Source organism: Carassius carassius, chromosome 17 (genome assembly GCF_963082965.1).
Source record: "Carassius carassius chromosome 17, fCarCar2.1, whole genome shotgun sequence".
Taxonomy (NCBI): Eukaryota; Metazoa; Chordata; class Actinopteri; order Cypriniformes; family Cyprinidae; genus Carassius; species Carassius carassius.
The window spans coordinates 32159961-32174680 of record NC_081771.1 but is presented as its reverse complement, the minus strand read 5'-3'; the positions used below and the strand labels follow the sequence as shown (position 1 = coordinate 32174680).

Genomic DNA, 14720 nt, shown 5'->3' with positions numbered 1-14720 from the left:
GGAGATTATTAGAGTGATGGACTTTGAGTTACTGTACTGTTCAGATTATATAAACTAGCGTTAATGATAAAGAGATACAGTTAAAACAATGCTTTCATTCAGTGAGGATGCATTAAACAGAACAAAAGTGACAGTCAATGAAAATTTAAATAATTAAATAAGTGCAGTTCTTTTGAACTGTTTTATTCATCAAAGGATCTTGAAAAATGGGTCCACAAAAATATTGTGCAGCACAACTGTTTTCAACAATGATAATAATCATAAATGTTTCTTGAGCAGCAAATCAGTATATAAGAATGATTTCTGAAGATCATGTGACACTGAAGACTGGAGGAATGATGATGAATATTCAGATTTGATCACAGCAATACATTGCATTTTAAAATATATACAGCGGTTTTATATTCTCAATTTTACTGTATTAACTGTATTTTCATCAAATAAATGCAGCCTTGGTGAGCAGAAGAGCTCAAACTATGGAAAAATAATAGCATGAGGTGAGTAAACAGTAATAAAGTTCATACTAACTGAACTATTCCTTTAAAGTTTAATGTCAATACCTTTTGTCTTGCATCCAATAATCTTTCTTTTGCTTGCACTTCAACACACGCACCCACACACACCCACACCAAACATGTTGAACTCAATATTGAGTGTTTTCCTGGGTAATCACTGCAGTCAGTCAGAGTAAACTGTGTTGTAGCCGCAGGCAGAGAGTTGAGCTGCATCTCTCTCTCTGTGAGGAAAAGAGTTTGTAATCAATACAAACACTACCAGCCAATCAATGCATTCAGAGAAAACGAATAAACAAAAACAAATCATTCAGTCCCACATCACTACCTCTGAAACAAATACTGGCATATCAAACCACATTTATTTTGTGTACTTTGGTTTCTGTTTATTATGCAGACTCTTGTTTGTTTAAAAAAAAATCTTTGTTATCCACCATGAATATTGTCATCTCTTATGACAAATTGCGTATGATGTTCTTTATAAGATGCTTTGGATAAAACCATCTGGTAAATAAATAAATGCAAATGTCACTTAAAGGGATAGTTCATCCAAAAATAAATTTTCTCACCCTCATGCCATCGCAGATGACTTCAGATGAATACAAATGAAGATTTGTAGAAAAAAAAAAGAAGAACAAGAAAAAAATAATCAATCCATATAATGGCAGATAATAAAGCGAGTTTCTTCTTTAACTGCGGTAAAATCTTGTGAATACACAGCGTATTGCTTTAATAAAATACAGCAACTAAAATGGATAAAAGACACCAGTCTTCAATAAAACAAATGCATTATTATTATTATTATTTGAATAAACATTTCTGCCAAATACTTCATTAGCCAAACTGAAGACTCTGAACAACTTTTGAGACTTTAATGCTGTCGGGAACGAGGAGCAAAGAGATGCTGGAGATGCTGGAAATTTCTTCAATATGGAATTTTATTTCAAAGACGTGGAAAAAAAAACAGAGGAAATCACAGAAGATGTATAACAGCGGAAAGAGAACTAGAAACAGAGAACAATTTAAATACACAGAAAGTGATGGGACACACCTGGAACTGATAGAACTGAGGACAGGAACAGGAAAACAAAATAAGGGCATGAAAACAAACATGGAGCATGTAGGGGGATGTAAACAAACCGACACGGAACAGAGTCTGACATAACGCCGCCCTCCGGAAGGCATGACCTTACACCACATAACATCCAAAGAGGGGGGGGGTGTGCTCTGGAGGTCCCTCAAGACAGACACTGGACAGTGGGTTGGAGCAGAACCTGGTCGGGATGTCATGGCGGATCAGGGGATTCAGGAGGCCATGGCGGATCAGGGGACTCGGGATGCAATGGCGAAACGGGCGACTCAGGTCATGGCAGAGCAGCTGGAGCCTTACAACCTCTTCAGACACCCTTCTCCAAACCCCTAGTTTCCTCTTCTGAATCAGGGGGAAAAGGCGTGGTCTGGGCCAACATTGGAGCAAACTCTTGGGCCAGGGTCGACATTTGGAGCAAGCTCTGAAGGAGCGGTCACTGGAGGGCGCTTACGAGGAGAGGGCACTGGAGGGAGCTTTGGGGCTGGCTGGCAAGCTTGCCGCATTTACACTGAACAAAATTATAAACGCAACACTCTTGTTTTTGCCCCCATTTGTCATGAGCTGAACGCAAAGATCTAAGACTTTTTCTATGTACACAAAAAGCCTATTTCTCTCAAATATTGTTCACAAATCTGTCTAGATCTGTGTTAGTGAGAACTTCTCTGCTGAGATAATCCATCCACCTCTCAGGTGTGGCATATCAAGATGTTGATTAGACAGCACGATTATTGCACAGGTGTGCCTCAGGCTGGCCCCAATAAAAGTGTTGATTGTGGCCTGTGGGATGTTGGTCCACTCCTCTTCAATGGTTGTGTGTAGTTGCTGAATATTGGCAGGAACTGGAACACACCGTTGTATACACCCGATCCAGAGCATCCTAAACATGCTCAATGGGTGACATGTCCAGTGAGTTTGCTCAGGAATTGTGTACAGATCCTTGCAACATGGGGCCGTGCATTATCATGCTGCAACATGAGGTGATGGTCGTGGATGAATGGCACAACAATGTGCCTCAGGATCTCATCACGGTATTTCTGTGCATTCAAAATGCCATTAATAAAATGCACCTGTGTTCGTTGTCCATAACATACACCTGCCCATACCATAACCCCACCGCCACCATGGGCCACTCGATCCACAATGTTGACATCAGGAAACTGCTCACCCACACGATACCATACACGCTGTCTACAATCTGCCCTGTACAGTGAAAACCGGGATTCATCCATGAAGAGAACGCCTCTCCAAAGTGCAAGACACCATCTAATGTGAGCATTTGCCCACTCCAGGGTGTTATGACGTCGAGCTGCAGTCAGGTCGAGACCTCAATGAGGACGACGAGAATGCATATGAGCTTCCCTGAGACTGTTTCTGACAATTTGTGCAGAAATTCTTAGGTTACTCAAAATCGATTGTTACATTTGGTCTCAGACGATCTTGGAGGTGAAGATGCTGGATGTGGAGGATCTGGGCTGGTGTGGTTACACATGGTCTGCAGTTGTGAGGTCTGAGCCATGCGATAAACATCACTTGTTCATCCATAGGGGCACGATGCGAAAAGGAAAACAAAAGACTTTAAACAACGGAGATAAAAAGGGAGAAAAGGCGCAGCTTACTGTTACTGTCACATTACACAGGGAAGAGGAGCAAGGAGACGCTGGAGAATTCCTCAACATTGAATTTTAATTCAAAGACATGGAAATCACAGGAACTCACAGAAGACGTATAACAGCAGAGAGAGAACTAGAATCTGAGAAAACTTTAAATAGACAGACAATGATGGGACACAAATTAATGGGGAACACCTGGAGCTGATAGAACTGAAGACAGGAACAGGAAAACCAAATAAGGGCATGGATATAAACATGGAGCACGTGGGGGGAAGAAAACACACACAGACACCGAACAGAGTCTGGCAAATGCATTGTGCATTTATACACATTTGTCTTCAGTTCTAAGCATGGATCATCTAATTAAGTACTGCAATTAGTGAATTTCTCAAAACTGTAGATTCACATTCGAATGTGCTTTGTTTTATTTGCAGCCAAGTCCTTCATATCCAACAGACTGCCAGAAGTATTTTAAGCTCATCAAATAAAGAGAGATAAACAGAGATGTCAAAACCACATGAAGAGCTTACGTGACGTGGCATCTGATCGGCAGATGGTTGTGAGACACATGAGAACATCCATAGATGGCAACAGCTGCAGTCCACCAAATCTGTGTAGCGAAAACAGCTAAAATTATCTCAAACAAACTACTTAGATGAATGTTTTGAGTATAAAGATCAAGATAGCATGGCCTATAACTCCATATAGATTACACTCAGATTGCTCAGAGGAGAGACAGAGAGATCAGGCAATGAACACATGTGCATTTTAAATGTTGTATTAAAACAATATTTTTGGAGCACCACTTTAAAAATGCAACCAAAATTGCAGCCATGGGAATATAAACACAAAATACGGCTGAATAAAAGGACTTAAGTGGAACAGTACAGTTATATTCCAGATCCTTAAGCAAAAAAAGAGAGAAAACATTTTGCAGAATGTATAATTTATCCTTAGGATTGATGAAAATGTTCATAGTGTATCACTTTTCTTGTACACAAGACAAGAAACAACTCCTTTCTAATTATATTTCTCTCTCAGGATATCTTATCCAAACCGGATGAGAAGAATAACAAAACACAAACAGTGTTGTGTCTCCATGGACTGCAGCTGTCAGATCATTCGAGGTAAGCCAGCTCTAAGCATTGTTTAATATTTCACAGATTTTAGTGAAACTGGGAAACATTCACGTCTAGTGCTGTCAATTAAACAAAAACATCACCCTAGCTGTCTAAATCATGACATGCACCACTTTGGAAATAAAGCACAAACTTCTATTGTCAGCTTCAGGCTAGAACCAGAATCTAATAGGATTTTACATTATTTTAATACATCTTAGGCACATTCTGGAAAAAAAACGTGACAAGTCCCCCCCCCCCCCCATTTCTGAACTGTCACCATTGAAATAAGTGCTGCTAAAGTCAATATATTTTTCTAACAGAGCTACCGATATTTGTGTAAAAATAATATTATGATGCTGCCATCTTTCTCAAGTCACTTTATCCCCCTGTTATTTGGCTCCAAATCTCAGGTGAAAATTGTCATCTTGACCCCTCTCTACAAAATAGTGGATCACTCAGTAAATATCCATCCACAACATTTAATATTCTGCCTACTCTGTTCAGAAAAAATAAATAACAATAAATAATTTGAGCAGGTATAAATTCTGAAATTTGAATGATTTGACACAAGAAGTGCCCTAGCGCTAAGAACACTTAGAAAAGCATGATTCAATTTTGTGCAATGACATCAAATTCACATTTTCACATTTTTATGAGTCCAACCAAACGATCTTTGATGTGTAAACTATGCCGAACACTATTCCCCTGCTGTATTCAGGAGATGCACATCTGGTTGAACATTATTGGTGCTTTATTATATTGCTGATGCAGCTGTTTTATGAAAGCAATTAGTCATGTGAAGGTTTGATTTTACCGTGGTTAAGAACATGCTTTACCTTGAAATCACAGTGAGGCACATTCTCTCACAGATTATTGTTTTTTCTAAGGTATATTTTTGCATTCTTTTACTTTTAAGGATGTAATAAAAGCTAGGTTTTGGCAGATTTAACACCTGTTCTCACACAAATTGCTTTTGCACATAAAAGAACACTACACAGCTTCACTGTTCAATATTGCTCAGTGACATCACAATCATTACTTTACATTGCTTATTATTTCTTGCCAGCTGCTTGTGAGTGCGAGCAAATCATTCATCTCGTCTCGTTTCACAGTCTGACTATAGACTGCACTCTCCACACCTCTTCAGGAGCTCTCAGAGGTCTCTGTGCCTTCCTCATTAATTATCACCTCCAAGCATGCACTTTTACAACTTCAAAACATCTATTCTAAAAGCCGCGATTCACACACTTTGCCAGCGAAAGAAAGACTCACAAACGAAACTCAGCAAAAAGGTTTTTAGAAAGAGCTTCTATTACAAGATGATTTCAGGAACATAAGATGTTACTGGTTTTAGTTTTCTTGAGTGATTGTTGAATGACATTGTGTCTTTAGATTAATAGAGTCCAGACACTAAACTACTGAACATCTGTCAGCAGATGCGCGTGACCTCACAGTGAGACGATAATTAAACATGAGTGAAATGGCTTGTTACTTACAGTTTATGGGAAGCGTGGATTTGATTTGGTGTGAAAGGCATGTGTGTGGTGTGTTTGTGTGTGTGTGTGTGTGTGTGTGTGTGCTGACTCTAATTACAGCGATACAGTTGGAAGTAAAGACAAAGAAGAATGTCTCAACTCTCTTCATTCGTTTCAACAAACAGATCAGGGAAATGTGAGCCACCTCAGTTCTTTCTTCCTTCTCTCTTTTCAAGCACTTGATGTGTATGTATGTATCTGCATTATGAAACCTTTGGCCCGCTACAGTATTGTAGCATATTTTAGTTTAGATAAAGAAGTTATTCAAGTTTTTGAATCACTTCTGAGGCACTGAATGGAACTGCAAAAATGATGAGTTCTTCTGCTCACCAAGGCTGTACTTATTTAATTAAAAAATACAGTAAAAACGGTTATATTGTGAAATATTATTACAATTTAAAATAACTGTTTTGTATGTGAATATATTTTAAAATATGATTATTCTTTGCATCCGCATTGGCTGAATGCATCATTCCTCCAGTCTTCAGTGTCACATGAAAACATCTTCAGAAATCATGAAAATATGATGATTTGCTGCTCAAGAAACATTTCTGATTATTATCAGTGATGTAAACAGTTGTGCTGCAATATGTTTTTACTGTACTGTGATACATTTTAATTTCAAGATTCTTTGATGAATAAAAAGTTCAAAAGAACAACATTTATAAAAAAACTTTTTTTAAACAATAATAAAAACTTTATTGGCACTTTTGATCAATTTAATCCATCCTTGTTGAATAAAAAAAGTACTGTTCCTTAACATTTTAACAGTAGTGTATAAATTAAATGTATTGCAAATATATCATTTACAACATACTTTGTAGTAGTACCCATCATTTTTGGGACTAACAGTGACTTTAAACATTAGATGAAGATGGAAGAAATGTACAACACAGGGACAACATTCTTTTGAATCAATATAATGACTAGATCATAGATTCTGTCAGGTGCTCGGTGCAGGTTGTACATGTTCTCTTGTGTGTGTTTATGTTTCTGTGCTGGATTCTGTGATGTTGGTTTGAACCTCTCGAACTGTTATTTAAAACCCCATCAGCTACACAGAGAGAGAGTTTGCTCAGCCCAAGGCAAACAACACACACTCGACACACGCTTTACACACACATACCCCTTCAAACACACAGAAATCACACTTTGGCATTCATCCTAAATGGCCACATGTCATTTTTCCATTCCACTCATCTAACTTTAGTCGCTCTCAGTCTGTCCGTCTCTCTAACACACACACATGAGGTACGACAACACAAGCGCTGGAGCCTCCTGTCTGGTTACAGTAAATCCTGTAAATGGCACGACAGTCTGTTTCCTCTCTGACTCTACACATTTAATTGAATCAGAGGGTCAGCCGGCGCTGTTGTCGACCACACAAACCGCTGCAGGATTAACTGGAGTATTTTAAAAAGCAGATTATGGGAGGATTTTAGAGCAGATGAGACCTGTTCGGTTCTCTTCATGTTCCATTAAATAATTGTTACGTCTTACCTCGCATGCTCCTCTGATCACACCAACACGTGATGCATGCTGGGAAACAGGAGGGACAGAGAGAGAGAGAGAGAGAGAGAGAGAGCACTGCATCAAACACAAATCCCAGCACAAGAAAGTATAAATATGTGCATTTTCAGAAGAAAATATATTAGTGCTTTGAAGCAGAAAAAGGAAAGAGCGTTATAGTCTTAGGTTGAAATGCTGCATTACAAAAAACCTCACATGTAGTCGTAACGCTAACATGCATCATAAAGGTCAAAACAGTAGACGCCTGTGTAAATGTTAAAAAGAACCTGTGATGAATTATGATTCATTGTGCAAATGTTACAGCTCTGTCAGTGAAGGAAATAATAGAGGAAGCTCATAAAGAAAAAGACTAAATTCTTTAAAAAAAAAAGACTATTTTGGTGTTATGCTTTGCATGACATGTCATGGAAAAGTAAATGAGATTTGAGGGCAACAGCAGAGGGAAACAAATTCTACAGACAACAGTTAAAATGTTGCTGCTCCTCACAGAAAGCATCACATGACTTCAGAAGACTGAGAATATAAAGCACAAACTGAAAGGACTATGATCATTAGGAAGATTTTCTGAGGCTTCCAGGATATCCTTGTTTGTGTCTAGAGTGTTGCTAGGATGGACGGACAGACAGACAGAAAGATAGACAGATAAATAGATGGATAAATCAGCAGACAGACCTGTGTCCTGAGGGTATAGGGCATCCCAGCTTATTTTTAACTCTGCACTGCCACTAAAACCTTCAACTATGAAAATCAGGCCATTAAATCAGACCGGAGCTGACAGAAGAGCTCAGACCATCATGAACCCGGCTCTCTATCACAGTGCAGTTCTGCTCACACCTTTTATTACTGTCCTTCATGCACACATTACAACTAATTAAGTGAAACTAGAACCACAACAACATGCAATTGCGAGCAGCTTTACAATAATTAAGTGCATGTAGTTCATTAGTTTTAATCAGTATTTAATGAAAATACTAAATAACATGAACACTAATGGCAAATTTGACTGCAGTTTTATAACAGGAAAATTCTTCGTTTGGCTCTGAAAAACATTATCCAAATGGTTCCATGTTTAACCAGCTATATTTGTATCCACAAGGTGTGAAAACAAGTTTACCCTTTTGCAAAAATATTCTCCTGATCTTTTCATCATGGAACGGGAATGCATATTTTGCCAGGTTTAAACTCTGAAAGAACAGATTTCAGAAAATTGCTACTATTTTACATAATTCACTATAATGTAGAATCGGTATGCGAACAAGTACGGCATATTATTACAGGAACTTGAAGGTTAAAGTCATTCAAGTATATTTTCAACCATAGTCGCACCGTCAGAATGAGTTTAACTAACTGAACAATCAGTTACCAGGACAGTCTACTGCTTGCCATCTGGGATATATGTGTCATCTGTTCTGCACCATGTACTCCACATACTGTCTCTTCTGGGGGTGCATGAAGAAGAGTTTCCATTGGTGGCTTTCCATCAATGCAAGTGTGGCCACCCATAAAGTAATTGAGCTGAGGGAAGGCAGCCAATCACAACTCTTCTTGCAGTCAGCGGCACTTGACATATACATGCATTTTGAACTGATGCACAGCCTGTTACCCAAAGCATGTGGAAAATATTGTATAAGGCACCATGCATACGGTTCAGGATCTGAAACTCAGCAAACAGTCAATAAAAGAAGGTGCATTTAGAAAATGTGGATTGTCAACCTCAGAAGGTGGTGCTAAAATTTTATGAGCTCATTTACGAAGTTTGAAATCTTGCAACCCTTTCCCAATTTTTGGTTTATAGTTATTTATAAAATTATATTTCTTTATTAATCAAAGAAAAAAAAATACTTGTTTAATCATTTCTTTCTTAAAACAACCAATATGACAGAATGTAACAGAAATAATATATATATATATAAAATAGTCTAACAATGCAGGGAAAAGGCATATACTTTTTCCAGTGCAAATCTCACAAACACTCACTATCTTCAGAGTAATTCCTTACATTATTTCATATAATTTCAGCTCTCTGATGAGAGTGTTTTCTGTACAGACAGCAGGTCTTTAGAGGACAACACTATCACGCGTGTGTCCTGATTGTAGTCTTAACATGACCCGTGTAAACACAAGCAAATGTATTCAGATTATTTATGAAGTTCACTGCAATCTGAGGAAAATAATTGAGCCTGTCTGCACAGTTTACACTAAAATCAAATTATTTCAAATTTCCCTTCATTCCTTATTCTTACCAGGTTCAGCTGAAGACATCAAGTTATATAAATATTTAAATTAGGCCAATTATCACATGCACAGGATTTGCATAAGCCAAATAAGTTCACTATTCACACACTCAGAACACAAAATCCATCCAGTGAACAAGAGAGAAACCGCAGGGAACTCTGAAGTGTACAGTAGGTAAACGAAACACTGTTGCAGTGAGCTGATTACTAAATTTTATTTTTAAACAAACAGTAAAAAGTAACAAACATATATGTATATGTGTGTGTGTGTGTAAATATATGATTTTGTATATATTTTATCATTTTATAGTATTAGTATGAGGCAATAACAAAATGAGCAATAGCAAAAGTGATGCTTGTGTTAGCAAAACAACATAATAAATAATCTGCCTCTCTTCTCCAAAAATACAAGGTGTCATAGCAACAGTGCAGCAGAACATTTTGCAGTGTTTGAAAGATTTGAACATCTCTAAAAGCACACAACACTACATCAGTTACAGGACGGCCGTCTTTACAGCAAGTGCAAGCCGAAGACAGCAGAGGAGGAAACTTCAACCTTTTTTTTTTTTTTTTTTTACAAGACAACAAAAGATCAGAGAGTTCCCAATTCAGCAGTGAGCAGCGCTGGTACACACAGAAATGATGACCTACTTAGAGTTTGGGTTTAGAGTAATTCCTCATGCTGAACCTGCACTGAAAATATATGCTGGAAAACAGTTAGTGTTAGTGATTCGAACAAACTACAGCCCTGAATATTTAAACATTGTGAAAACACATAAGAAGGCCTAAAACATCAGATGAATGCATCAGAATGTATTTTATTTCAACCGCTTAAAGATATCAATACACACAATGTTTCAAGTTTTTCAAGTCCACAGAAGTTAATCTACTCTCCTGTCTTGATTTGTTTGACGGGCAAGATGGCAGATTGGTCAGATCACCTGTCAATCAAGCTCTTAGTGAAGTTCAATTATAAAACCCTCAGAACACCTAAAGTGAACCGCAATGCCTTGTGCCTCAGAACACAATAACAATCACTACACCCTGCAAACAGCTCGCAATACACCACTAACTGCAAAGTGATGCGCTATACAACATCAGAACATCCACCCCAACACCCTAGCAAACACCTAACTGAACCATAATGATGCACTACACAACACTGAGAACACTATAGCAAACGTAATGCCCTGACAACCACCACTGATACCCATGCAACCACATAGCAAATAAAATTGAGATAAAATAAAAAGAAAACAACACTCATTTAAAGGTACTGTATGTACGTTTTTGAGCATAAAAATACCATAATATGTTTGCAGATATTTAAAAAACATGCTAAGTTAACATACATGTTTATCTGAAAAACAATACTAGTCAGTGATTCTCCTTTGAAAATGTGAGTCCTGGGCCGGAATGTCGATTTTTGTTTTGGTTTGTAAAACCAGACGGTTTACCCAATTGTAATTCGGCACCCTGAGTTCCCAGTTGGCAGAAAACACAGCGCATTTCATTTCATTCATTGTCAAGTGTGCTTGTTCCTGTTGATGTAGTCAATCTGGCAGCCTGCGTGTGCGTCAAGTCTGAGGAGGAGGGACCAGGTGAAAAAACCCTCGGCAATATTTTGAATTTGCACTGCAATACCTAGTTCAACCTCTCTGTGTCAATTCAACACACAGCACCTTTAAATATGTAGCAGTTCATTCTGGACCCGACTGGTGTAAATGTCTGCTTGAGAATATGATGAATACAGCAGCGCCAAATGGAAACAGTGAAACAGCTCAACGCTTCGTCAATCATTTCCATTATCAGGCTCGTTGACATAAGAATGACCCGTCTGGTTCTCTGAAGACTGTATCCTTCATGACAAGCATCATTACGAGGCTCCTGCACGCTGAAGGATGCAAACAGGTCACCTCTCTTTCTGTCTATCTGCAGTACGGCTGAATCACCCAGGGCTCGTGTGTGTGTGTTTGAGCTCTCCGACAGATCTCTGACCCAAATTCAGCTCCTCTCCATCCAGCAGACAGGTGGAGATTGGCTACGCTAGGACTGTGTAGCAGTGTTCTGCATGCCGTCTTTAAGCAGCTATATTTATTCTAAGGAGGACATGTGCTGCTTTTCCTCCCGGAACATATGATAAGTTGACGCCGGGCTAAACGGGCCACAGAAACCATCAGGGAGTCTGAATTAGGCTGAGTCACACACACAACACGCTCGCCTGAACTCTGAGATCTGAGACAAAAACACAATGTTCTAATTTCCTAGTCTTTCCCCACACCCCCACTCAATATATGATCAAATATTTTCATCAAAGCTCTTCTGCTACAGAAGAGTAGCTATTCACACACATTATAAATTCAGCACCGCTGTATTCACACACTGCACATTCATTCCACGCACTTCTGTCTGACTGAAGCTTTACTTATATAAATGGATAGGAGGTTTGGGTCATGCTACATGATAATGAGAGCTGGTGACTGTACTGTACTGTAGTGTAATAGGCTATATGGCTCCATCCAGTGTACAACAATGGAACTACAATTGCAGATAGATGGATAATAAAAAATTAAATTAAATAAAGAGATAAAAAAGTACACTTCTCCACTGGCTGCTTTAAAGGCATAAAAGGGACAAATTGTGAGACTTATTAGATGTTCTTGATAAATTATTATCTAACATCAGATTAACATGGCATAAAAACTACAGCTAATTTTAAACATGTAACAAAATCTTAAATTGGTAATTTAGGCAAACTGCATCCTACAGCTAGAATCACACAACATTAACAATTTTGACAATAATTTGAAATGATTTTCAGTTATGGAAGCCTGTTTCTAAAAAATAAAAAAATAAAAATCAATCAATCAATCAATAAATGTAATTTATTGAAAAATATATGTCAGAATTGTGAGTGGAAATTAACTTTTCATTTAAAAAAAACTGAATTGTGAGATGTAAATAACAACAACAACAACAAAAAGTCAGAACTGCAAGAAAAACCTGTGAGAAAAATGTCAGATTTGTGAGATGAAAGTTGCAATTACATTTTTACATTTTCACATTTTCAGTTCCTTGCCATGTTACTGCAGGATTTTTCACATTCCTAAACTTCCAAAAAGTAACACATTCCATAATATGATTTTAGAATAGTAATAATAATTGGTACTACAGTCGTTGTGTAGAAACATTGCTATTGAATTGCTATAGTAGTTATGTGTAACATGAACCACTCTTTCCTTTTCTTTTTCCTAAAGTAACCCTCAAGTCACTTTGAACTCTCTCTCTCTCTCTCTCTCACACACACACACACACACACACACACCTGTTGGCTGTAGCAGCACCTGCCGTTGTTCTGTCACCTGTCCGTCACGTTCACACACATGGAGTTCAACACTACAGTTCACAGTACATGTGGAGCTACAGAGAACAACACTGGAGTCCAGAAAACTACTCAGGGTGAGTGAGAGCGCTTTTATCTTTTACTTTCTCTATCAGTGAAAACTTACATCAGCACTGAAGCATGCTTATATAAGAAAAGCAGGAATCTGTGGTATCTGCATTCAAATGAATGCGTGCGTGTTTCTTAGTTTTGTCTGGTGAGAAGGGTCAGAACTGAAGAGTGATGATTAAGAAGCTGAGTCTGATCTTTAATCACTCAAACGTTACCATAATATTTACCAACCTGCAAATACATTCAATTCTAAACCTGTAATATGTGTGCTTCAAACCTACTTATAAGGTGTAAGTGGTGGCCTTATATTGATGTCAGTTTTGTTCAGGTTTGCTTTGACAGTGAATTATAAGAAAACATCTCTACTGTATTTCCAGCAGAGATTGTGTTTGTAGAGAATATTTCTTAAATTAATGTAACACACAGCAGGGGGCGCTGCACAGAATCTAATAAATCGTTCTATTAAATGTAATTTATTTGTACAGTTTACTGGTGTGTAGATGTATTTGTAATGCATTTAATACAATTGTATGCGTGGCACACATTAGGAGATGTTTAGTGTCTGTCAGTCCCCAAAAAGCACAAAACAAATACAAAAGGATCACTTTTACAGTGATTTTGACTCCTTTTGACACTTGACAGACCTTGCTCACCATCTACTGCTGTTATTCTTAACCCGCAAATATACCTGAAAATACAGTTTTTGGTTCAGTAAAACAGGATATCAGCATCATTGCTTCTAAAAAGGTAAACAAATATAATTTTTGTATTCTTTTGCTAAGAGAAAAGTCAAGTCTTTCTTGCCGAGAGCATAATGAGAGCTCAATAGTCTTTTGAAAGGGAAAGCGCAGGTTTATGTAACGCAGCTGCAGCTTCACAATAAACCATGTGATATCAATTCATTTCATGGGGAGACTGTTGATTTTGGATCTGGTCCATTCAGTTCATGTCAGAGATTTTGTTCCACATCAGTAGCTTGATTGAGGTCTTTTCTTCCTTGACATTAAGAGAAGACACATAATACACAACCGGCTGGAACAGAGAGACAAATAACCTTTTGAGAAAGAGCTATTCAAATGATTCATATGGACGGGTGTATTTATTGTGCCAGAGAATATGACATCAGTTATGAGCAGAGCAGACACCAGTTACAAAATGTAACCAATCCCAGAATGCAGTGCGACAAAATAGTGGATGTGAGAGAAATGAGATGCATTTGTTGAGTATTTTTATGGAAACATCATACATTTTATTTTTTTATGAATAGGGAGAACAGCATCTATTTGAAATAGAAATCTGTTGTAACATTAAATGTCACTTTTGGTCAATTTAATGCGTTTTTGATGAATAAAAGTATAATTTCTTTCAAAAACAAAACTCTTAATGAAAACCTTTTCAGCAGAAGAGTAATAACTGCATTATTTACGAATGTATTGCTTTGAAATCAGAAGTTGCATATGTTAACATTCGTTATAGTCTGTGAACAATGATTATTGCTTAACTTACATTATTAGTTAACAAATTAATAACATAATAACAAATGTTGTAAAATAATAATACATTGACTAATGTTAACAAGTGAGGCTTTACTGTAAAGTGTTACAGAAAAAAAAAATGCTAGTAGTATTAAAAGA

The 14720-nt window shown here is 37.6% G+C and overlaps 1 protein-coding gene across 1 annotated transcript in view; it reads left to right on the top strand.

Moving 5' to 3' along the window:
* tgm2b (transglutaminase 2b) overlaps positions 1-14720 on the top strand; it is a 251085-nt gene that overhangs the window by 168240 nt on the left and 68125 nt on the right. The window lies entirely within an intron of this gene.